This window comes from Anopheles coluzzii, chromosome 2 (assembly GCF_943734685.1).
Source record: "Anopheles coluzzii chromosome 2, AcolN3, whole genome shotgun sequence".
Taxonomy (NCBI): Eukaryota; Metazoa; Arthropoda; class Insecta; order Diptera; family Culicidae; genus Anopheles; species Anopheles coluzzii.
The window spans coordinates 29,925,925-29,952,200 of record NC_064670.1 but is presented as its reverse complement, the minus strand read 5'-3'; the positions used below and the strand labels follow the sequence as shown (position 1 = coordinate 29,952,200).

Genomic DNA, 26,276 nt, shown 5'->3' with positions numbered 1-26,276 from the left:
GTACGCGAGAGAGTGCCCGGCCCGATGGTGCTTCGTGAGGGTGCCCTTTGTTTTTCTTACCCCATTCGATACCATCTGCTGCTGCTGCTGCTGCTCCTTCTCCACTACTATGCTGCCCATCGCCGCCCTGTCCCCGGGAGCGGTGTTACGCGCTTACATGCGATTCATTCAACCGACTCCGCGGTCGCCTTTCTCGCTCAACCGGCCGAGCTCTGCATGAGTGTTTGTGTGTGTGTGTGTGTGTGGTGGTGTATGTTAAAGTAGCATAAATTACGGCCGTGTGCTCTTGCTTTCCGTGCATTGTTGTTGTTGTTGCTCGCCTTTCTTTTGGTCCGTTCCCATCCCACGACACCAGCACGCACAAACACACACGCTCACTCCGTGCTTCAAAGAATCAAGGGCGGAGAAACCCCTTCCCCGGGGATCTGGGGAAGGTGTTAGACGCTGGCCCGACATCACCATGAGATGCCGCTGATTATTATGTTACGCCGCACAAACACAAACTTGAACGCGAGCGGTACGGTAACCGGCCTAAAACGGCCCGGGCCCACATAGCGATGGTCATCGATGCCCCCCCGGTGGTTCGACATCATCCCACATACGCGCCGGGATGATAATACTCGGCCCCCGGATTCCATCGCCGCCCTTCCCCCGAACTGCCCCACATCCACGCACACAGCACCCGGACAGCAGTCGATGCTGATAGCCGTGGAGAAGGTTCGATCGGCACAGGGAGCAAAAATCGGTTCGCTCGCCAGCCAGCAGATAGGGAGCGCTGTTGTGAAGCGCGAAAGGGGACACGAGCGAATGGGAACCACCGCCTGCGTTCGATACGACCGAGAGCAGAGCTGCTGGGTGGATTTATGCGGCGTCTCACCTTCTAGAAGCTTTCCGCAGCACAGCGTCAGCAAGCTGAGGCGGATCTGCTTTGCATATTTACTGGATCCTCGCTGTTCGTGTATGTGTGTGTTTTTTTTTTTTTGATGACCCAGCAGTGTCAATTCAACACTTTCATCAGTAGCAAACGCTCCTCTACTCGCGTGCAGATAGGAACAGTTTCGCGTTTCGCTTCCTACAGCAGCTTGCGCTCGCAGCAGAGATTGTTCGTTATTTTGGTGCGAGAAAGGAGCACACAACTGCTGTAAACCGTAATCGTGGAAGACCCCGGCTTGCGACACACACACGCACATACACACACAATAAACGGAGATGAAGAAAGCGGTTCCATGGAAGCGGTTTATGCTGCGTGATAGTATTGTATTTACCCCGCATCAGCAGCATGATGCCATCAGCGGAGCAGTCGATGTGCGAAAGGAAAACCCGCTCCTACAGGGTTTGACAGGATCTTTTCCCCAATTCTTTATATTATACATTAGCTTCAATAGACTGTTTGATTGGATTCGATCGTCTTAATCTCTTTGCTAAGCTTCATTTTACACTAACAATATACAAACAATCCAGCCGTTGCAGGATACTTCAAGAAAGTTTCAAAATTTTGATACGCGTCCCTCTGCCAACGGGGTTAACCCTGTACATTAACGAAACGAAAGAAAACAGGAGATAAATCGCGCGCAAGAAGAGAACGGAGAGCAAGCAACACGGTGTGTGTGTGAGAGAGAGAGAGAGAGTAAATCAGTAAACAGCGGCGCGAACGATCGAAACCAACACCTACACCATTCGGCTATAGCGAAAACACAACATCATGTGTTGCATATGTGCGGCTGTGTGGACGCGTGTGTAGCATAAAACCAACACCAACGAATGCGATGTTTTGTGTATGCATGCGATTCACGTGCCGGGGCAATGTGTATTGCGCGCCCTTTCGCTCGCATTTGCTATCGTTCCCTTCGTTTTAAAAACATTCACCGCACGCACACAGGCTCGGTGTCCTTTATTTATCCTTTCCCCCAGAAAAAAAACACACACACACACAGCGCACACAACACCGATTGTGCACACGGCAAACCGGAAACTTGAAGGCTACGGAATTTTCCCATTCCATTGCATCTGCCCGCAAAAAATTGGGTTTGGGTGCAGTTTGCGCACCATTTGTTCGTTCTTTTTCTTTCTCGCTCTCGCTACAACTGTTCAGTCTCTGTTGTGCACTGTAGCTGAAGCTTAGTTCATTGTTCATTTTCATCTAGGAAAATTGTTTATTTTCAAGAAAAAAAAGTACCTAAAATGCACACAACAAATACACACACATAGACCTCGTTACCAAAACCCCAAACATTCCACAATAAGAACCATCCAAAGCACAAACCACACACACACACACATAAACGCAAGCAGTCATCGTGGTGTGTTGCACACGGAACCTCTTTCATAAGGGCTTTCCGGGGAGAAACGGAAGAGAAGGGTATAGAACGGAAGGAACTGCATCCATTATCTGCGGAATCTACAGCTCGAGGAAAAGATAGAGTGAGCGAGAGAGAGAAAGAGAGAGAGCGCGAGAAACTGTGTGTAAGTGTGTGTGTGAGAGAGAGAGAGAGACAAAGAAAGAGAGAGAGGGAGATAGTTGGTGGTATGTGTGTGGACACAAAGGAAAACAAACAAAACCACAAGCAGCGTACAGACGGAGGGAAGTAGAAGCAGCATAAATATGTATGATGTGACACGTATTTGTACACAAAACAATTGGCCAGCCATCTTTCCCCCCGGCTAGCCTCCGTTTTATCACCATCGCTCTCCATGCTCGACAGCTTTCCTTCTCTTGCATCATGCTTGCAGCAGCCCACGTTGATAAGAATGGCAGTGCACGAAATGCAGGCACGTACCAATTAGTGATGGTGCAAAGTTGACAAAAATCCGGAGTCGACTCCGATCCGACTCCGATATGTCGGAATCGTCTGGAATCACCCGGGGTCGTCCGGAGTCGTCCGGAGTCATTCGGAGTCATTCGGAGTCGGAGTCGTCCGAGGTCGTCCGGAGTCGTCCGTTGTCATCCAGAGTCGTCCGGAGTTGTTCGGAGTTGTCCGGAGTCAAGCACATTGAACCAAGGCTCCTGTTGACTCCGACCGATTCCGATTCCGGTCGACTCCGATCGACTCTAGACGACTCCGAATGACTCAGACTCCAATGACTCTTAACACTTTAAGCGCCGTGTCATATAAATTCGCATGACGGGTTTGCTCACCGTTCAGCTTTGCATCTGACGCTCATTGATTCTCTTGAGAACGAATGAGGTAGGAAAGAGAGAACGAGAACGACATGTGCTACGCCGCTTATCGCAATGAAACAAAAGAGTGATAACAACTCGAGAAACTAATAAGGTAATAAGAGCACGAGAAACTGTCGCTCTCATCGCTCTCTTGCCATGCGCTACGTGCTCACTAAAAAACTGTGACGTCAGGCCGGCGGTCAAAGTGTTAACGACTCCGGATGACTCCGGGCGGCTCCAGACGACTCCGGAGGACTCCAACTCCGAACGACTCCGAACGACTCCGGACGGTTCCGATTCCGGTCGACTTCGATCGACTCCGAATGACTCAGGCTCCGACTCCGATGACTCTGAATGACTCCGAACGACTCCGAGCTCCTCCAGACGACTCCGGACGACTCCAACTCCGAACGACTCCGAACGACTCCGAAGGACTCCGAACGACTCCGAAAGACGGTTGCGGGCGGTTCCGGACGGCTCCGGACGACTCCAGGCGACTCTGACTCCGGGTAGAGCTAGTATTTTGCCGTAGTCGGAACCGGATCACTGACTAACAATAGTCGGAGTCGGATCGGAGCCGTAGGTACGCTCTAGAGAGCACATCACTAGTACCAATCGTGTGCCCACACAGATATGTGCGAACGCAACACATACAGTGCACGCAGGCACAAGAGGCTGCACATTCTCCACTGCCAGGCGGCCACGCAAAAAAGCAGTGGCCACACAGTGTAATAACCGACCCTGAAACACTTTTCCCCATGTACGACGCTTTGCTGGTGTGCTACGCTTTGTGCATGATGATGATTATCCGTGACAAATGCCGCCACTTGCGCATCAGAACCAGCATTGAAATTCGACGCCCCTTATGCCCCTTTTTGCAGAACAAAACCATCGACCCGCGCGATTGGGCGTTTCAAATTGGGGAACGGTCCACTGCCCACCCAAAACTGAACGGGAAAGCGGGAATGTTTGCCCGTGGAAACCCGCATGTTTTTTACACACACACACACACACACACAAACAAAAAGAAGAAGAAAAAAACAATTCGAACCAGCAGCATTACGCGAGCTGCAGATCCTATCGAGATTAAAGCCACCCAAAAATGGCAAAACCTTGCTGTTCGTTCACTCATGAATATGCTGATGACAACATAAATACACTTACACACAAGCACATGCATCATTCCCCGATTGGAGGAGGAGGAGGAGGAATCATGTTTTGCCCAAAAACGGCCAGCCACCACCTCGCCGCCTTCCAACGGTGTATTGAGGGTGGAGATGGTAATAACTCGCTCGTCTCGAATCTGCCCTTTTATGACGCAGGAAATGGCAATCGCCGGGCCGGGCGAATCCAATCGGATATCGTCCCCGAGATATTTAGGAGCGCAAGAGGTGGAAAAGAAAATCCTGTGTAATGCTTGCAGCTCAAAATTATCCCCCCCGCCGTTCGTGGTGGTAAAAGGCTATCCCTTTTTGGCCAGTGAAACTAGCACGTCCGCTCACTGCCGTCACAACACCGCCGGAGAACGTGCCTCCTCTCGTCAACCACGTCGTCGCCAAGGACTGGACTGTATCGATGTAATCGAAGGAGCGGGAGAAGAGTACTTGCTTCGTCTTCGTCTGCGTCCTGGTGAACGAGTGAACGTCGTGCGTTCGGTGAACGAGGTGAAGATGTTGCAATCGACTGGTTGGCTGGTCCCGAAAATTGCTGTGTGCGATTACCGCTCGACGCGAGCTGAAAACTAGGGAAGCATACATTGGCCATCTCACTTTCTCCTCCTATGCGTCTGATCATCTATAAAAATCATCTAGAACACCCCAGGCAACAGCAAGTTCGGGCGTGAGAAATGCAAACAGCCAGTGACACTTTCTTGACTTGGGACTTGTTACTGTTACTGGTACAACTCATTTGCCAAGCCAAACATTACACAAATATTCGCTTGAAGGTGGAAGAAATTGGTGAAAATCACAAACATTGCCAGTTCGGGGAGAGGGGTCATTTCGACCCCAACGTTGGCGCCGATCGTTGGGTACACACATAGGTGTGTGGCAACCCATTGCTGGTTCCGCTTCAGTTCCACCAATCTTTCCCGGAACGAGCTGAGCATTCGCTCACCAGCGCACGACCGTGTTTCTGATTCAAGCAGCAAGTTCCAACATCAGCAACATTGCTGTAGCATACAACAGTGCTTCCAACACACACACATACGCGCGCGCGCGCATACTCTTTATGCTGTACCGGTTATTTCCATCAGCCACAGTGATGTCTTTGTTTGGCTACTATGCAGAAGAGCGAATCGAATTCGAGAATGTCGGACAACTCTCAGCAAAAACGCAACCACTGTGCCCAGCATGGCTGGATATTGGATGGATCGGCAATTGGACAGTGTGCTTGGGTGCAGAGACTTTTACTTTCTAGCCCTCATCCCATCGCCTTTCCGCACAGCATCTCACTCTCCCAGGTGCCGAGCAGGATGAGACACTGATGAGATAGGGAATCGGAACAATGTTTCACTCGGCGGCACGCATACCACCTTCGCAGATCGCGGCGCTCGTAGCATAAACATAGGCCTGGACTACAATTTTCTTTTTTTTTTTTTCGCACACATAACCACACACAATCAAGCCCGTACAATAACAACAACGCGTCGAGCTTTAGGGCAGTTTAGGCCTCACACAAACCTCGCCAGTAATAAAAGCCTACCACGAAGCGTGCAAGTGCATCTACAGCTAAATGCTGAGGGCCCATTTTAGTACGGCGGAATTATTATGACGCTGGGTCCCGACAGCACACAAAGAACGCCCGTGCCCGCCGTGCGTGCAAACGAGATGGATACATGGGTAGCTACATCACATGAGCATGGGGGGCAGGCGATACGTATCGCGATTCGAGCAAAATCAAACCAATGGAAGGGGGAAAAAACAACAATAACGTGATGCCGGTAACACACACACACACACACTCACACACATACGAGCAGCGTACTCACGTAGCGACCACATGAGTGCACACGTGGCCATCACGGCGGCAACGTGACACATCGGCAGGCGCGGTTCTCAGCGATTCTCAACACCCCTACCACCCTACGCGTCATCCCACCGTCATACTTCCCCCTCTACCCCTCTTCCATTGCAGCTCGAGCATGATGCTTTGCGCAATTTTCCCCTCCAAACGTAACACCAACACACACGCACTCAAGCACACTCACACTGTAAAACAATTTATGCTGCACACACACACACTCACACAGAGCGACACTCTTCTTCTCTCAGCAGAAACCAAAAAAAAAAGTGTAACAGAATTCATGCCCACTTGGATTGGAGGGGAAAATGTGTGACGACAGCAGTATTTTTGAAAATAGTAACAAACGCCACCCATGTGAGTGGCGGCGAAGGGTGAACGGGGGGTGTAAGGTGGGATGGCAGAGGGGTAGCGTTATGTATGTGCGAGCCTGCCGCTCCAACCACTACTCACAATCGCTGCTTGAACGAAAATAGCAAAACACAAAATCTACTCACCCTCACAGCGCGACGCGTTTGTGTCTGTGCGAAGCGTCGTCGTGATGCGTGCACCACACAGTGGTTCCACCTGGGAAGGGAAAAAAGCGCACACACACACACACTCACTACACGACCGACCCAGGGAAACCACAATTGTTTGCACACTTTTGTGTCATGCCCACACACACACACACACACACAGCCTACCTTTCACGGGGTACTGTTATCTTCGCCTTTGCCTATTGCTTCACCACCCGGCTGGCAAGGCCCCTTTGTACAGGGTATGGGTACAAAGAACGTCACCTTTCGCCGTGGCACTCGAATGCGACGCCCCCGTTCCCCGTGCACACAAATCAATGCTTTCCGTAGTGCGTATGTGTAGTGGGGGGTGAGGCGTGCACAGCAATTTTAGCGCTGGTTTTGTTTGTTTCGTTGATGTGATTTCGATCGCCGAATGGAATTTCTAACGCTTCACGCAAGCACAATGCAAATGTTTCCCGCAACGGTTTTGGGGCCACTAGCGATGCACCACGCCTACTACACACGTTCGTCGTCGCACTGCACACAACGGAGCGGAAAGGCTGCTGGTTTTTGGGTGGACAGAATTGATATGGAAACACACACACAGCAACAGGGGTACGATACGGCAGCACACAAGCCCGAGCGAGCGCGGTTCAATTTCATCTGGAGACTCGAAAATCACAGCCTGCCTCGCAAAGGGTGTTCTTGGTGCTTCGCACCCGAAGCACAGCGCCGAACACGGGTTCGGTTCGGCACCCCCCATACCCAACACCCTACTCACCATCCACCCCCCGTAGTAGCACATGCACCCTTCTTCGCCACTTTCTCTCTTTCCCTGTTTACGTGCACTGTTACTGGCTCCAAAACGTGTGCGAGCGCGCGCGCTCTCTCTCTCTCTCTCTCTATCTCTCTCGCTTAATTTACTGTTTTGTCCTCTCTCTCACTGGGTATGGCCGCCCGGCACACATAAACACCTTCCTTATTTAGCAGACGCAGCAACATTGGGCAGGCCTTGCTGCAAGCCGTCCCGCGCGGCCCGTTGACTTTGATTTGCACTTGCATGCACCACACAAACACAAACCGCGAGACCACCACCCACGGACGGGTCACACCAGGGCTGGGGGTGGTGCGTGATACGGTGAGCGCTGGTTACCAGTACCAATGCCCTCTTTGTGTGTCACAACACACACACACACAGAGCCACAAGCAGCCCGGCGGTGCGGCCTGGCTGCGAGCGATTGTGCGCTTTGTGCTAATGAGCGGGCGCATGCGAAGGCCTTCCACCTACCCCCACCAGTCGGGCGATAAACAGCCAGCCAGCCAGACAAGGGGGCTCTTAAAAACACAGAAACAGAAACACACAGGCAAGAAATCGCCGTTACTCGATCGTAAGCACGACCGAAACGCGACACGTAACTTCAGCGTCCACAGTGGCCACGCTGTGTCAATGGTGCGATGCATCTACTCTAAGCCGGGGCCACAGACACGTGATGCTGGATAGTACCTCCCCGAAGGGTGGCGCAGTAGATCGGTGCCGTGGTGAACGCATGTACCGCGGCTTCCAGTGCCAACTAGGCCGGGGATCGAACTAGGCCAAAATGTTAGCGAAAAACAAAATCAAAACGAGCAACAACCAAACACAAAAGCGCCCTTCCTCTTCCATTCGTTACACTGCGCGACAAACAACATGGGACCATCATTTGCGCAGACGGCTTAACTGGGCCAGCTACCACGGCTACGCGATTATTCATGATTCGTGCATCGTTCGCTTTGACGCCCTCTCGCCGCCAAAGTGCGTGGTTGAAGGGGTTGCACGGGAGAAATTGTTTGTGGAAAGAATTTGTTATTTAAGAAGGAAATTATTATAAAATAATTATTTGTCAGAGCATTTGGCTAGTAATTGAATTTAGGCTTTTATAATGTTCTTGTTTCCAAATCAAGGAAAAAAAATATAAAGCATTTAACGTACAGTTTAAAAAAATTAATTCTAATAATAGGTACGTTATTGTAACAAATGCACAATGTATCACCGTTACAAAACTTTGGACTTGGAAACAACCGAACACTTATGTTTAAACACTCAACAAAACAAGTTATTTATCTCGGCCTGTCCTGATTTTTGTTATCCATCCAGCGATGGATAGCTTGAATTGCTCGAAAAACATGCGCCACAGGCTGCTAGACTACCTCAGTGTAAAAGGGTGTTTGACAGATACTTTCTAGCAGAATATGCCCTGTGAAAACTACCCAGTCAGACAGCCTTCTGTTAATTTACCCATTCGAGCAGTTTTGTGTCTGTCATAACAGTAATTTAAGAGCAATTTAGCGGTACGAAGTGATGTCGTTTGTTGTCAGTGAAAAGATGTAAATTAGAACAAAAAGTGTATTGTTTTAATGAACTTTTAGTGGAAGAAGACATCGGCGGTGTGTTTAAAACTATAAAATGTAAAAAACAGCCGAGAAATTGCATTTATTAGTGCTATTTGTGCACCACCTTCTCCGGGTGAAGCGGCTGTTCAAGTCGAGTTTGCTTAAAAAAATACATTGTAATCGTTTGTATAAGTTAAGGACAATGATTGAATAATAGCATTCAACTGTAATATAATACATTTCGTGTTATTTATTAAGAATTTGGCCGACAAAAATAAAAATAAAATAGAGGAAGGAATAGGATCTGTCAAAACTGCTCGAATGGGTAAATTAACGACTGCTAATTTACCATTAAATTACTCTTAAATTACCGGTAATATAGCGGTAAGATAGGGGTAAATTAAGTCCGATTTGTCTGACTGGGTAACGGCTAATGCCAAACAGGTTCTAATTGCATAATATCAGGCGCAACTTTTGTCCGCCCAGCCGGGAACAATCACACGAGTGGAATGATTTACTGCCAATTTTTGTTTTTTACCCTTTGCTCAATTCTTGTTCAGCCTTTGCTGTTTGGTTTTTTATAGCTTTTTGAATCTATGATAATTTTTTATTATATTTACGGATACCACAACAACTCGACCGTGCAATCGACGCTCAATTCGTACGATCGAGCAGAGCAACCCTGCAAAAGCACATATGCTGCTCTCTAACACTACTGTAGCTTCCTTGTATTTGCGGCTTTCTGTATAATTTTGCATGATTCTGTGTATTTAACAGAAGTACCAATTGAAGGGAGTTTTTCTCATTTGTTTTTGTTGCTTTTCTGATATCTTAGCATGAGCATGAGCATATGATGGTTGCTTTATAAACCACACATTATGTACGCACGAAGCGCAGCCTTATCATAGAATGTCATAGTTCCGATAGCAGCGCATTATCGACTCAAGTCGGAAACTTTTACGACGAACTACTATCACTACGATAGCATCTCTATCACGTCAATGGGTGAAATGTAATTTTCGATCAAATATACTATTTCCTAAATTTCCTTTCAAAATAAACGTTAGTTAACCCATTACCATCTGACGACAGTTCTAAACAGTGGAAGGGAACCGCGCCAATTTCACGGCCACCAACATACAATCGTCTCTCTCTCTCTCCCTCTCTCTCCCGCACACACACAAAGGGCAGGATGGGCAAAGGACAGTGGATGAAAGTGGCCTCACACCCAAAGTTCCTCCGTTCGATAACAAACCCATAAGTGCTGCTCGGTACGGAGTGCTGCGCACGGTTTCGATCCACACACTCGGGACACCCCCATTGACTCATAGGCGCTTCTCCCAAACGCGTTTGCTAGTTTGGGCCGAAAGCCGTGCTCGCAGTTGGAGGGAGTTGTGACTCGCCCGAGCCCAGCCACAGTGGTGTCATATTTTCACCTCCACGCCACAAAGATGAGTCACTTCGGTTGGGCGGGCGGCTTGGGTAATCGACGCCGTCGACGCTGCTAGCAAACAGGCGGCGACACGGCACGGCTGTGTGTGGTTTGGGGTTGCAACAAACCGTTTCAACCAACACAGGTACCAAACGTTCAAATTGGACGTGATAAAAACGCCAACGGACAAAAAGTGGCGCAGGGTGAAATAAGATTTGATGGTTGTTTATTTTTTCTTCGCTGCTTTTGGTGTGCCCTGTTTCCCCTATCAATCGTTTGTTGTTGTTGTTGTTGTGGTTGTGGGAGTGCATGATAAAAACCGATTTGAGCTGCTGCCATACACAGTGGTAAATGTACCTGATACTACACACCTCGAAGGCAGTTTTGTCCCTAGCCTCTCCAGAGCTTTTTGTATTGATTTGCAATTTCAGTCCAGGCGAATGAACATTAATGAAAAAAAATAAAACAGCCCAACCTTTATGCTTAACTTCCACCGATATGGAGACAGGTTTTCCGCATCGCTTCATCTTTCCCACAGAGCAGATGTGAACCATTTTCCATTCGGCAGAGCACGAAAACCACACATCACGCCCGTTTTACCCAGAATCAACCCTCAACTGAATTCCGCAAACAAAAAACGCGCGCACAAACACACACACACACATAAACATCCGCCACCGCATCGTCGTCTCTCATGCCGCCGCTATGCTCCGGTACCGGTTTTCTAGATCAAAACTCCCCAAATAAAATTAAAAAAAAAAGCGGTGTCGTATTTGGTCACCGTTTCCTGTGCCAGAATGAGAACGAATAATAAAAAAAAAAACCAGCAAACAACAGACCGGGAAAGTGGGGAAGAAAACTATCGTACGAAAATAGCGACACTTCCCCAAAGCTCTCGCTCAGCTCTCGCAAACTGGAGAAATGGTTGCAAAATGTCGTCAAACGACCACCGACGACAGTGACAGTGGGACATACAGGGGGGGTGAGAGGTGGAGACACAGGTTCCATTAACATTAACGGTGCTTCCTCGTTGCACAAAACGGGCAAACCAAAATCACCAGAACCACATGAACAATGTATAGAAAGCTGAGCAAGCCATGGAGCAAGCAATATGGGTGCGAGCGGCGAGGTGAGGGATGGCAGATCATCAACACTTTAGCTCAAATAAAAAAAATAGAAGAAAAAAAACGATGCTTCCCCGGTCCCGGAGAAAAAGATTCTTCGGTTTGTCGTGTCTCCCACACAGAAGCATACCCGCCAAACAAAGCGCTTAGTATGTGTGTGTATGTGTGTGTGTGCTCGCACACCACAGCATGCGAAATGATAGTCCACCCCCTTCTCCTACTCCCCCAACCAATCCACCATTCGTACACATACACGCCGCTTTCGTACCTCGTGCCGTATCAGCTGGTACTGATCACGGGTACCACCAACACCACCACCACCAATACTATCAATCGGTGAGAAAAAGCCAACGTGATGTCTGTGCTCACCCTGCCCCACCACCCCCTACCCAAAACCCCTTGGCCGGCTAATTGTTTCCCCAACCAATACCACGTGATGCCGAAAACGTTGCGTACGCGAGACGAAAACACGGGAGAAACAATCGGCTACACGCGAGAGAGAGCGAGAGAGTGTGTAAGCAGTGTTGTAGTGGAAAAAGAGTGCATAACAACCCCTAAAGAGCAGCGTGTTCCATGTGTGTGTGTGTGTGTTTGTTGGTGGGGAAGCTCGTCGGCATCGGCCCGCAAACCTGAATTTGTTTTCGTTGCCCCACCGGCTGGCGAGGTGGTGAAGATGTACGGCGAGTGGTCGTGGTACAACGCAAGAGCGAAAGTTGGGCACCTCCTCCAACCCCCCCCCCCCCCCCCCTATTTTGCCCCGTACCAGCCATCCGCCATCGCCGCGACCGCCGGATGGACACTCGGAACCTGTGGAAAGGGGGGGGGGGGTGGGGGGGGGTCTGCCATCGTGCACCAAAACAACAAGGACGCAGGCATCGTGCTTCCACGCGAACTGCTGACTTTTCTCTCGCCAGCGTTTTGTGGGTTCGTACACTGTTCGTACACCAACCGGGCCAAGTGACTCAGCGTGCCCGCGTCTGGGTCAGCATACGTTTTACGGGATGGGAAAGGAGCAAGGGGTGTGCGTGACTGTGTGTGTGTGTGTCGGTGGTCACGTACACGCCGGGCAAACCGGTTCCGCCGTTCCCTTGGCGCGTTTCTATGCCCACACCGTTTCTCACACCGACGCTCCGACCGAGGAGTTGAGGATGAAGAGCTTTCGGCCGTGGCTGGGTCGGACAGGTCAGTTCGTTAAAACGGTGGCGAATAAAAGCGGTTCGGTTCGATCGATGGTTCGTCTACCACACATCTGCTGCAACACACACACACACACACACGTACGTGCGCAAATAAAACAACAAAAATCATTCGCCCTATGCTCAAAGAAACTTGCTCGTGCGCGGACGCGAAAGAACAAGCGTGTTGTGAGTGCAGGAGAAAAAGAGTCACGATCACCGAACGCGTCGGCTGGACATCGGGAACGTTCAAAAAGTGGACCAACCAGACGCACAATAATATTTTCGAAAACAAAAAAGGCCGTAGAATGGTATGCATTATAAGACGTATATCAATAACATTTGGTTTAGTTGGTAAAATAGATTTGATTGGGACAAAAAAAACGCACAACTTGGCTGTTTATTTCACTGGAATGGTTTAAAAACTTACCAAAATGATTCCATCGCTACAGTTCCATCGATACGCGAATAAATGGCATAATTAAATGGAGCTGAAAGAAAGAACAAGCAATTAGAGGGACATACTCAACGGACGTGTAAAGGTAAAGGTAACACTAAGGTATAACTGCTACTAGGGGAGAGGAAAGTCACCGACCGGAAAGGAGGCGCCAGGTGCTTTACGGGCTGTGCCATATACACACTACACTTGCTACACCATTTACCCGTCGCTGCTCGATTGCAGATTATTCCATTAGATCAGCGGTGTCAAACTCATTTGACAACGCGAGCCAAAATGCTACTGGAAATAGTATTACGGGCCTCAACCTATTTTTTATATGGTATTTTATGATACAAGAATCGTTAGCAGTTCCTTTCTTTTCATATTAGGATAACAGTTACGTTACAATATTAAGGCAAAATAAATTTTATTAAATCTAAGCAACCTATTACTTAAAAACGTTTTAGGGTGATTATTTTCAATCAGCCATAGGCTTCTGATTGTTTTCAAAATGACGATAGTTTTGTGCCAACTAGTAAGATTTAGTTCGCAAAAATAATGGCAATAAATGGCAATGACTAGCCAGGTTGGATTATCCAGGGCAGAATAGTAAATTTCATGTTGATTTTGGAGTCAATTAAATTATCAGTATTTTTGAGCTAGTATTGATTGGGAACAGCATTTACGTACGTACGTTAGAAACACGTGAATTCTTATTGTTGATGCTGTCCAAGGTCCATACATTAGTACCAGGTCGGCTCATTAAGTGTACTTTGACAAATCTTCATTTGACAGTCGGGGAGTGCAATGTGACATACAAGTACTAAGTAACCGTTGCTCCCTTCCTGCCAATCTCCCCATTCATTATGGCCATAGTCTATATAATACAGAGGTCGAGTCGTCCAGAACATTTGATCAAAAAGCGTGGGAAAGTTTTGACAGCTGGATGAAAAAGCTTCAATAGTTTCATCGTAGCATACATTGAGGTTTTAGTTGTTGTGCATGCAGTGGTCTGAAAGCATTTTCGGCCATTTTTACATCATTTGTTTGTAATATTGTACTTTAAAAAGTTGACGAATATCAAGAAAAGATAGAATTATAGTGAAATTATCAATTACAACAAGATCAGTGCCCGAAATTACGACGAGATCATGTGCAGCTCAAGAGGGTCAATGCTAAGAGGCCAGATTTCTGATTGTGGTCTTTCTATAGCGATGAATTACTGAAAAAACTACTCCATGCCACGTTCATGAAAAAAAAAATGTATAGTTACACTAAGTTTTGAGCACAAAATGAACAATTAGCACTGTTTGGAACTGAAAAGTGTTTGGTTGTTTGGAATCGTTTGTGAACGCTTTTTCATCTAACTGTCAAAAGTAAGCTTTCAAAATGGTGGACCAAAATCGAGCTATGCATCGACCTCTGTATTATATGGACTTTGCATTATGGCAACCAAACTCAGAGCCATAAGCCCACCTGTATTCTATCTAGTCACCTTCGCGCTGCCTTACGAAAAGCTGGAAATTATTTATAACATTTTCAAGCCGGTCTCAAAGCCGGCCTCATGGTACAGTCGTCAACTCGTTCGACTTAACAACATGCCCATCATGGGTTCAAGCCCCAAATGGGCCGTCCCGTCATACATAGGACTAATTATCCTGCTATGGGAGATGTTAACTTCACGATCGAATTTTCACGGATTCTTTTAATGGATCACCGAAACACAAAGAAAAAACAGTAAAATACAATGCGTTTATCTCGCTGTAGCCTTAATCCGGCTTAGCTTTTTTTTCTCTAATTGCAAACGCGCACACATTAAAAAAGGTTCTGTGTTGCTTGCCGCTCTTTTGGATCGCTACTGGCTGCAACCACCGACAAACCGACGTGACACTTCGAACAAAATTAGCTTCAAAAGTTGTCTCCTTATTTCAAATGAAAATACGTTAAACACTAGCGCCATCTCTATAATGATTCGCTTACTACACTGACACAAAGGAGGAACTGCTAAAACCCCTTTTTGTTTTTCTCCGCAAATTCCAATGCGCATTGTTTTATTCACTTCTCACATCTTTTGCATTGATTTGGAAACTTATAAAATGATTTTCCTGGGTGTTTTGTCCAAAAATTCTCACAAAATCTTGCCTAACACTTTTTCCGCCGTTTGTACTTGGAAAAGTTGTTTACATCGAAGCAGCAGTGAACAGAGCTTACTTTGACAGAAGTGATCGCCTCACATGCAAATGACAGTACTTTCGTGTGGGACAAGGTGTGTTTATTAAGGAGGTGAATTGTTAGCGCGTTTTCCGGGCGCCATCATTGAGTATTGTTATGTCAAATCGCATACAATTTTCTATACCCCCCTCCAGCCCTCCCCGATTTTAATACCGGAGCCCCCAGTATTGTTATGTCAAGTCGTGAAATGTCAATTTGCTCTTAAGCACTTCACCTCCTAATATCCATACACCTTGGTGTGGGACACTTTTGTAATGCCAGTGTCACGTCGGTTTGTCGGTGCTGCAACTCTCTCATCGTCGTATCGGATTCTGTTTACGGGACTTGTATCGAAGCTGCGGTTAATTCATCGCCGTTAAGTGGCGGCTAATCTGCGCTGTCAAAGCTGCTTTGGCAACAGGGGATATTCCATAAGTCACTGAAAGCCAACCACACAAATGGTACAGGCAGGCCTTGACCGACAACGGTTGTTGAGCCAAAAGAAGAAGAAGAAGATTTAAAGTCAAACACATGCGCTTTTTGTTCCCGGTAATTGGTAATTGGTGAAGCGATTTTGTTGATTTTTGAAAGTCATTTGCTTACAGCAATGGTCACCAAGTCTGATTGATTTCTTTAAAAAAAATGTTCCAATACACCACACCGCATGTATCAGTTAATTCCGGGCATTTACTATGTTGTGCTCGAAGGTTGAAGCTAAGCAACTAGCTTTTCCTTGATTTTTTATTTTTTATTTTTATAAACTATTTTATTCACTAGAAAGCTAGCTAGCTTAAAAAGATGTTTGATTAACCGATTCAGTGATTTACCCGAGTGAGACAGCAGCTGTGCCTTTGTTCTCCGTTTCAATTTAATCGTCGCATGGTGAGAGGCAGAGAGAGATAAAACAATGATAATGGCACATTTTGCCCATCATCTTTTGTGTAAAGCAGCGGTTTTATAGAATGGACCAACATAATTTTATTTTATGAATTGTTTGCTTTTATTTCATTGTGGATTTATGCATTTTTTTAAAAATCGTGAGACTGTCAAGGAGTTAATTTTGTAGCCATTTTACTAAACAATAACAAAGTGTCCCGAATTCTATATTCTTTTCCAGAAAAATATTGGGTTTTCTTTTGTGATTCGAAAGGTTTTCGGTGTTTTTTTTATAATCTTTGTTTGTGCATACATGCATAAAGAAATGGTAGGCAAAAACATTTTTAAAGTTTTATGACCGTCTAACAATTAGTTGAAAAACTCTTCAAAACTTTGGTTAAAGCGGTCGCGGGCCATCAGTTTGACATCTCTGCATTAGCGTCACCACTTCCCAGCCAGGGCCATGCCCAGACCGGCGCGTTTGGGATTGGGAGAAATCCCGGATTACTATTTATTAGAGAACGTTATTAAATAGCATTAAATTACAGGGTGCCCCAGCCTTCGAACCCCCCTCCCCCCCTCTGGCGTGCATAGGCAAACGAGACAAATAATGCTGTCAACGCGCCGGTATGAACGAAAACGACACCTGACCAATGTGACACACACTCACACAAACGTCACACTGACGATGGGATCTATGTGATGAACTGTTACGCTGATGTACATAAAAGCGGTGTCACTCATTACCGGTCCAAACCTGTTCAATGCGTGACGATGTGTGTCATCCTTTTCCATCCTGTTAGACACATCCGACCGCTCCTCTTGCCCGACAAAAAAAAAAAACAAACGCTGTTGCATGTGTCTCGTAGCACCCCGGCAACCGGCAACGAAGGCTCCACATCCGAATCACCACAAGCCTAAATTGTAATGCGGCATCAATATGCACGCACGCGCTCACTCACACATACGCAGGCCACACCGGGCCGGAAAAGCCGGAAAAGCCGGGTAGATGAAGAATGCTTTCGCTTTCCACGTTCCCGAACCGGAACCGGGATCGGAATGGGGGATTTTACCGGTCACTCACCGGCAACAGTCGCTGATATCGGAACAATACATGCTGCATGGGTGCGAGTGCGCATGTTCGCATGTGTACCGTGCTCCAGGACCCTCGGGGTAACTCACAAACACAAGGATCCTCTGTGTGTACTTGTCTATCACTGTCTGCTACGCTCTCTCTCTCTCTCTCTCTCTCTTATTCTCTCTATCTCTCTCTCTCTCTGTCTCCCCCGGTTTCTTTACAGCCGTGTGGATTTTTCCGCCCGGAAAAGGAATCACTTAGCGATGAGATGAGCCGTTACGATTAGGTTAGTTTCCCTGTTCACCCCTGAAAATGATAGCGCAAAACAACAGAAAATAAAGCCCCAAACCAATCGACGACAGCATGTTGGCATGTTTGCTCTTCATCATTGATGGCTTATGTCCTCAAAATACCATATTATTATTCCGATCCGGTTTTTTGATGGTTTTGTTTGTCAATTTCATGCAAACACTACCGATGCTGTGCACCTCTGTAGGTGTGTGTCCTGGATATTGCGCCTAAAGCAATGTTTGTATTTATTATACATATCTTTCTAGACAGCACAATGTCCTATATGGATAGGAATCGAACCCATGGTCTGGGCTTGTATGAACCGGAGCGCGCACATCATCACAACTGTTACGCACACGATTATTAATTTCCTCCTCAATCAATTTGATTTTCATAATCCCAGTAACCATTGTTTTATCCTTCCAAATCCTTCCACGTCAAAATAAGAAGTTTCTGGAAACCCGAACTATCCAGTCCGAGCGTATTTAGTATACAAGTAGGCCATATTTTCAATAAACAGCGATTCAAACGCAGAAGTTCTTGGAGTTAAGTGCTTTAATTCCAACATCCAAGCTAAACACCCCCTTCCGTATGCATAGGCTTCCCAACCTTTGGATTAGAAGCAACTAGCGGGAAGGACTGGTTAGTAGGCAAAGAGTCAAAGACTCTGTCCAAAAGTCCGCAGTTTGTTTCTCCTCCGCTAAGACCCTGCGACTCTTGCGGAGGGCCAATCCTTCGCGTGGCCTGCCGGAGGAGCTCGGCTCGTAACAGCAACATTGGGCTTATGTTGTTTTCTTTTATTTGTTTGCAGCTAAATTATCCCTCTAACTGACCAAGTGTTGTCTTTAAAGTGTCAATTTTTTTATTTGAGTTAGTTGAGCAACTGCCATACTTCAACCAGCATGCAATAGGAGAGGAGAAAATTGTAATGTTACCATTAAACAATCAGGATTCGTAGCAGTAGTATCGCGAGAAGAGTAACGCGGCCAAGCTGAGTTTGCTTGATAATACACTAGACTGTTTTATTGGCAAACGAGTACAATTTCAAGCGAATGAAAAAAAAACAACATTTACACACACACACAACCATGTGCAACTGTCGAATGAGGCTTCAAGGCCAAAATATAGCTCAGTCTCTGGGACGCGTTCCAGCCCCCGCCAATTCTCAGCCAGGGCGCAGCGTTGCGAATCACGCCAGCGAACCATCGCTTACATCAGTCAGCTTCACCCCGGCTGCAACTGCAGTTAAGTGTAACGATATGCTGTGGCACACTGCAATTGCTACAACCCCCCGCACACACACACACACAGAGATGCATGGCGAGAAAGACATGCAACGAGCGTGAAGGAGGTGGAGAGGGGATAAATGCAAAAAAAGTGCATCTCCGCGAACGTAAGCGAACGCACACTGAGAAGAGCACGTTACCCATTACCCATAAACGGAAGTATATTTCAAGCCTACCCCCCCCTCCCCCGCCCCCCTCTTCCATTACCTCTCTCTCGCTCTCTCTCTCTCGTTTTATCTCTCACTCTCTTTCTCTCTATCTATTTGGCTTGCTCTTCCCCTTGTACGAGCTTGCAGGGCACTCTCGCACTTCACTCCATCGTACGATCGATGCAATACGGCCACGATGCATTTCTTCCCTAGTGTGTGTATACGGAACTGCACAACTGCTCACACAAAGTGCTCAACCAGCCACCCATCCAACGCTGGCTGCAAGTGGTGCATTGTGCTGGCACCGGTTGTTGGTGGGTTGCATTGTCGATTCCATTTTGCCGCCGTCGTGCAAGGAGTGCAACTGTTGCGATGCTGTCGATGAGGGAGCGCGATACGATAAAGAATTATTATCACCGGTGCAACGCAAGCGGATAGTGTTTTCTTTATTTTGCCAGCTCACACACACACACACACACACATGTACCCCTTAATCGTGGCTAGGCTTTCCGATGGTGGGGCCATACTGTTGAGTAGTTGTTGCGAGTAGGATCGTATCTGCGCGGTCTCACATTTAGCAGTTGCCCTTCGGCGCTCCAGCTTATTATTTTGTCTGACTATTTCCCCCCGCCTTTTCAGACATTATTTGGACACAGATGCACAGCTTAACGCACATTGCCACGACGCGAATTTGCATGCTGTCTTGGAGGATTTGGCTGATTGAAACACACCATGTGGCTTTGCTGCACTTTAACGTGCGCCAAAAGTCAATCAATTCCTCGCAATATTGACATTGGCATTACCTCTAAGATGAAACAACTTGCGCTGTGTCTTGCTGCTGGGGACACACACACATACTATCCCACTTACTATTTGGACTCACCATGCACTCCCACACTCCCGTTTTCGCACAGGTAGTGTGGAGTGCACGATGGTTCCAGCAACAGGAACAAATGCAACAATAAGTGCATCTCACCATTACATGCACAAAGGGTGGAGTTGCAACTGCAGCTCACCGTGCTAGTAGTGCTCTCGGATGCGTCACGGAGTGATGGCGCTTCGGTTCGGTGCTGTCCTTCCCGTTCGAGCTTAACTAGTCGTGATAGAGATACACAACATTTCCTTCTGCTAGTGTAACCTACAGATTGATGTGTAGTATTTGGACACCAAATAGCATAACAGGCTCAATGAAGGGGAGGGCGGGTTTGCATGATTTCAAGGAGGGCCCAAACTCAACATTTCATGACGTCTTCTAAAGCGTTATTGATCAGTTCTTCAGGAGATCTTACATGTGTTGATTGGGGAAGCCTTAAATCTTAAATCGGTCATTCGACCGAATCTACTTTTATTGGCACAACAACCGCTGTCAGTCAAGGCCTGTCTGTACTCTTTAGTGGGCTTGGCTTTCGGTGACATATTGGTTACCATAATAGGATAGTCAGTCCAACGCATGGAGGTACGGTTCATTTGGGGCTTGAACCCTTGACGTGCATGTTGTTAAGTCGGACAAGTTGACGACTGTACCTCGACGACCGAATCTAGTTTGATCTAATCCAATGCGTCTAGTTTGATACAGGATTTTCCGTGTGGTTTACACTTCCTCGAGGAAATTTGACTAATTCCCTTTTTTTGAAATCTGTCACACGTTTTTATTTTTTTTTATTAAATGTTAGTGAATATATCCCACGATTTTGGGGTGATCCCGTGGTATAATCGTCAACTCGCACGACTCGTCGTAGGTTCAAGGTTAGCGTGGAACGTCCCCTCCTGTAGCAAGGACTTGACTATCCGGCTGTGTGGTGCTGAATAAAGTCTCGAAAGCCTTAATGAGCGACCAGCAATGTCTCTGCGTAGGATTTAAAGCCAAGTAGAAGAAGAATACATCCCACAATGTGTATACTGGTTCCCCATTTCCACATTCAAACATATTTGAGAAACAGTCACATAATCATGAGGCACATGTGTAAGCAAGAACTTGTCTATCCAGCTTCGTGGTGCTGAATTAAGTCTCGAGGGATCTATGTCCGTGTAGGACGTTTACGCCAACTAGAAAACTTACATATCTTAAAACAAATTATGAGTAGATCGCTCTAAAATATCAGCAAAATAGTTAAAAAACCCTTCCACCACAATAATTTATTTCCAACCAGGAAACAGAACGTACACCATCAAATCCCAGAACGATAAATGTTTGCATCAACCTATGAACTTACACCCATACGCTTCTTGCTTTAATACACATAAAACATTTCCACCAACACAAAAACCAATTCATTGCACAGAAACGTGAAAGGTGCGAATGATGCACCTTACCCGCTACTTCCTGTACAAGAGCCGAGAACCTGCTGTTGTGCGCCGGGCGGGTGCAACAATTTTAATTTGCTGCACATTTATAAATATAGTCCTTCCGCAGCTCAGCGCCATGGTACCGTACGTAATGTGCGAAGGGTTGACGCTGACGGGTGAAGAGGGTAAGGAAGAAATAAAACACGATCACCCAGCATCAAACACAAACACCCAAAGCTGCATCTTGACCTCGGGGCTCTGTTCTCTGGCTACAAACAGAGTACCGCGGGAAACACGCAACATTCTGTGCTGTTGTGAGCACAATGTCTGAAGCGCGGGAATATGGATAGCTTCTTGGGGCAATCCAATTGACATAGTCTTTTTCTTTCGTTCATTTTCACCTTCTCCGACACCTGCTTCACAGGCAAACACAAATATTCTACCATCAAAACTTAGGCCAACTGTCCGGCGTACGGAAATAGTTCGATGTTGACACGCCTTGTGTTGGGGTTGCTTCTTTTTTTCTTTTTTGTCCGGAATCGCCGCAAAATCTTCGCCAGCTGGCTGACCAACTGGCTGACCAAAGAAAAATCTTCCTCTTTGTGTGTGTATGAGTGTGTGTGTGTGTGTGTGTGTGGGTGACTGTAGATAATATATGTTTATATTTATATTCGATCAAGATCCACGCGAACACACTACCGCAGCAGTTCGGACGTCATCGGGAAAGTGGGAAAAACCATTTTTCTCAAACCACTACCGACTACTGCACCGGCCGCTGCAGGTACGGCATCGATGCCACGGCTTGTTATTTTGCCACCGAGGCAACACACACTGCCATGTCGCTTGGCGGCCGAACCACCCTGATGGGACCTTGTGCCCATGTGTGCCGAAGTTTAGCGTGGATTGCCGCCTCGAATTCTACCCTCCCTCCCCCCGTACGTCGAGGGTGGTGGGTTCGCCTTTTCCGCTAGCGCGAAAGCCAATGCACTCAACACAAAACTCACCCCTCTCTCGCCTACTTCGATCCTCATCGGTAAACACGCGGTCGGGGTTAGAATCCGCATCCGCTGCAACCGGTGAACCCGGCGGCCACGCCATGCCCCATACGGACGTGGGGTCGTGGGAGGGACAGCGGGTGAAGTACCACAACACACAACACGAAACATCCAGCCCCGCCCCCCCCCCCCCTCCCCTTCCCCTTGGTCACACATGTGCAGCGCAGCATCAACTGCGCAGTGCGAAGCGTTGCTGGCCCAACAAAAAACAAATGCATTCGGTTTCTAGCTTTTTAACAACGACTCTGCTCCACTCCCTTCCCACCTACCCCCTTGAGTCATCCTCCTTTTCGTGCTCCTCTCACACAGCGATAGATATTCGCCACCCGAGACGGTAGGCGCTCGGGTCGGGTGCGCTAGTCTAGCGAAGGGCGCAAACTCGCCCCATAGTCTTGTTGATCGGTTCGATCGAACGTGCATGCACGCCTTCGTAGCTTCTTGCTGCCTGTGCTCTAGTGCAGTGTGTGTGCGCGTGTGTATATGTGTGTGGGGAAAGCGGTGCAGTGTGCGGCGCGCAGCTGGCGGACGGTATCAGGTGAGGCGAGGGCGAGCGCTCGAATTGTTTGTGTTTACGGGCGAAACTGCACATGGTGCAGTTTGTCGGAACGAGCACATCGACACGGGTCGATGTGTACATTGGCACGAAAACGTCTGTGTGAGCCGTTTTTAGCTATTTTATAACCAATCCCTCCCACCCCCCCCTCCCCCCCCCCTGTTCCTCCTTTGGCGCGTAGCGGATGTGCTCGGCCGATGCACACTGTGTGAAATGCGGCCATTTTTTTGTTTTGTTTTGTTTGGTCGCCTGAACAAATGTTATTTTGAGATTGTGAAAATTTTCATGTTTTTGTTTTAAGAATGTCAATCACAATTTGAGAATATTTTTGTGCTGTAGACATCGGGCAGGTGATTTGGTGTTTTTGTGTCGAACGATATTATGGTACAAAATTTAAAAAAAATGCTATGTACTCACAGCAAGACGAAGCTAGTCTAGCACGTCTCTCAAAACAAACACAAAGTCGATTAACATATTTGGCGAACATTTGGTCCCTCGAACCGGACATTGAAGCGAGATTTAGGTCCTTGGAAACGCGTAGAAAAGGATCACGCCGTATCGATTTGTTTAGGAAATATTTAAAAAAAATCAGTTCAACTACTTAACTCAACATCCTAAACGCTACTCGAATTGTGTTTTACCCAGCTTAGTTACAAAACAAAACGATTGAATCAAAACACAACCATCACTTTCGATGCAACCTACATTCCCCGGGATATGGCAGGCCGAACAAGAACATCGTCATTGCACAATTCACCCACACACACGTGCGCGCAAACTCTGCGCAACCTACACAAATGCAATGCGGCCCCATGTGCTACCGCGTGATGAAACTTCTCCGATAGATACAGTGAAAGAGAGAAAGAGAGAGAGAGTACGCACGCACACGAGAGCGGCTGATGCAAAACAAAACAAAGCAGCCGGGAGAGAGAGAGAGTGTTTCTAACTCCGTCGCGACGCACTTGTTTCACACATGCACACTTACTACAGCCCCCCTCCCCCGTACACCTCTTCCACACTCTACTTGGCTAGCGTAAATTTCCGTTGATGGTGTTGATGGTGGCAAGAAGATGCGAGATTTCGGGCAAAGGGGAACAACCTTTTTTTTTCGACTCGTACACGGGATGCTGCGGTACACCGTCCCGGGATGCCAAACACACAACATTTGTCACACACGGAGGCGCACACGCGATTGAGGAATGGGGCTAGTAAGAAGGATGCTGTAATTTCACGCAACCTACAAAACACGGTTTTTGAGTTGCACCGAGCTTGCTGTCCCGTCTTGGCTCCCAATTGGGCCCTCCCGGCGAGGTAAGGGGTAGGAAAAGGATACTTACTGGAATGGTTGAAGCGAACAGCAGCGCTACTACTGCGAACGCGCCAAGAGCGCGCCAACACACAAAGAGATGTTGCGCGCGATGCACTTCGCGGCGCACGGGCAAACCTGTTCTTCTCCGGCACGCGCGTCTCCGAGCGCACTACTTGCAGCACCCGCAGCTCCGGCACGCCGAAACCGGCCCGAAAACTTCAAGCGAGACGGCAAGCTGCGGCCGTCCCCGCGGGCGTAAATGGAAGGGAAAAACGCGTTTGACTACTTCACTTTACTATTTTTAGCTTTCGTTCTGCGGGCGGCTTGCACTTATCCGGCTTGCCGCGACTGAAGCCGAGCGGAAGCGAAAGGTGTTTGGCGGCGGTTCCGTGGCGAGCAAGCGAGAGAACCACCAAGTAGCTAGCGATGATGATGGTGATGATGACGGTGGTCTGATGATTCTCTCGCTCTCTCTCTGTATGTTGATTGCGAGCCGAATATTATACATCTCGAGCGTGCGCTTCAAGCCGTGTTGTAGTATGCTGTCTATATGTGTGTGTGTGTGTGTGTGTGTGTGTGAGTGATCGAAATCCTGGCAAGATCCTGACATTTGTACGGTTGCACAGGCTGGTTGGTGTGAATGTCACTTGATGGGACGCGAGGACAGCTAAAAGGGGAAATAAACGGCCAGCTGGTTTGGGCATTATTCAAATCAAAGTTGAAACATGCAGTAAACGTGTTATCTATCGTGATTCATTCTACATTTTAAATACTAGGATTTCAATTAAAAACAAATAAACAAACAAATTGTATCATAACCACATCACGATAGCAGTCAGAGCAGCCTCTAGTAGCTTTTGTACTTAAACCTGGGGACAGTGAAACATTCAATGCGCCGTTATGGCTTTTTACTGCGTTTCTATTCATTATAACCAAACCGTTAAAAATAATCGTTTGAAACTAACAGGGTGACTCAAACATACTATAAATCCATCGATGTGCTTTATAGCGCGCTAAGAAAAAAGTGTTTCCTTTTTATGGCAAGCTAGGCAACGCTTCAAGTCCATGTCGAGCACGCTTCAACTGCTCGATTTTGATCGGCGGACAAACGAAATCCATTTTCTGCAGATTTCATAGCTGGTTTTACACTGTTTTCAATGTTAACAGCCTTATTCAAAACTTGCAAGATGTTTCTCAACAGCTGTCTATATTTGTGACAGTTTGGCTGCCGTTCACCCGGCAAACAGTGTATTGATTTGTACTTACTTACTTACTTACTTACTTACTTACTTACTTATCCGGCGCTACAACCGCTTTGCGGTCTTGGCCTGCCTCAAGGAGTGTCCGAAACCGCTCACGGTCTCGTGCCTTCGTTTGCCAGTCCGTAATCCCGGCGTTAATGGCGGACGCCTCCACGCCTTCTTGTAAGAACCTCATTTTGGGCCTACCACGTCTCCTCTGTCCTTGTGGACGACCTAAAAAGACATTACAGACTGGGTCCTCCGTTTCCATGCGTACTACATGGCCAGCCCGCCGGAGCCTGGCGAGCTTGATACGCTGCACGGCAGTGAGGTCGCCGTACATCTCGTACAGCTCGTCATTATAACGGCTCCTCCATTGTCCTTCCACACACACGGGGCCAAGTGTCCTTCTGAGCATCTTCTACCTCTCTAACGCGGCTAAGAGGGTTTCGTCAGATTTGGACAGTGTCCATGCCTCAGAGGCGTATGTGAGTACCGGAACTATATAGGTACTATATAGTCCCAGTTTCGTCCGTCGCGACAGATTCTTTGAGGTGAACTGATTTTTCAGGCTGTAGAATGACCGGTTGGCAGCCAGCATCCTTACGCGCAACTCAACTAATATTCTACTGTCGTTGCTGACCTTTGACCCAAGATAGGTGAATTCTGTGACAACTTCAAACGTGCGTTCGCCTATCTGTACGTGATGCCTACGTAGAT

The 26,276-nt window shown here is 47.5% G+C and overlaps 2 protein-coding genes across 5 annotated transcripts in view; one reads left to right on the top strand and one right to left on the bottom strand.

Moving 5' to 3' along the window:
• The window catches only part of LOC120948373 (uncharacterized), a 68,923-nt gene extending 44,226 nt beyond the window's left edge, over positions 1 to 24,697 (bottom strand). For 2 of the 4 annotated variants that reach the window (XM_049606389.1, XM_049606391.1), the window contains exon 1: positions 6,679 to 6,861. The gene's annotated coding sequence lies outside the window, so the exon portion shown is untranslated. The other 2 variants (XM_049606392.1, XM_049606395.1) reach the window with 2 other exon arrangements.
• The window catches only part of LOC120948385 (transport and Golgi organization protein 2), a 45,977-nt gene continuing 42,568 nt past the window's right edge, over positions 22,868 to 26,276 (top strand). Inside the window, exon 1 of the mRNA XM_049606397.1 lies at positions 22,868 to 22,988. The gene's annotated coding sequence lies outside the window, so the exon portion shown is untranslated. The remainder of the gene's footprint in view (positions 22,989 to 26,276) is intronic.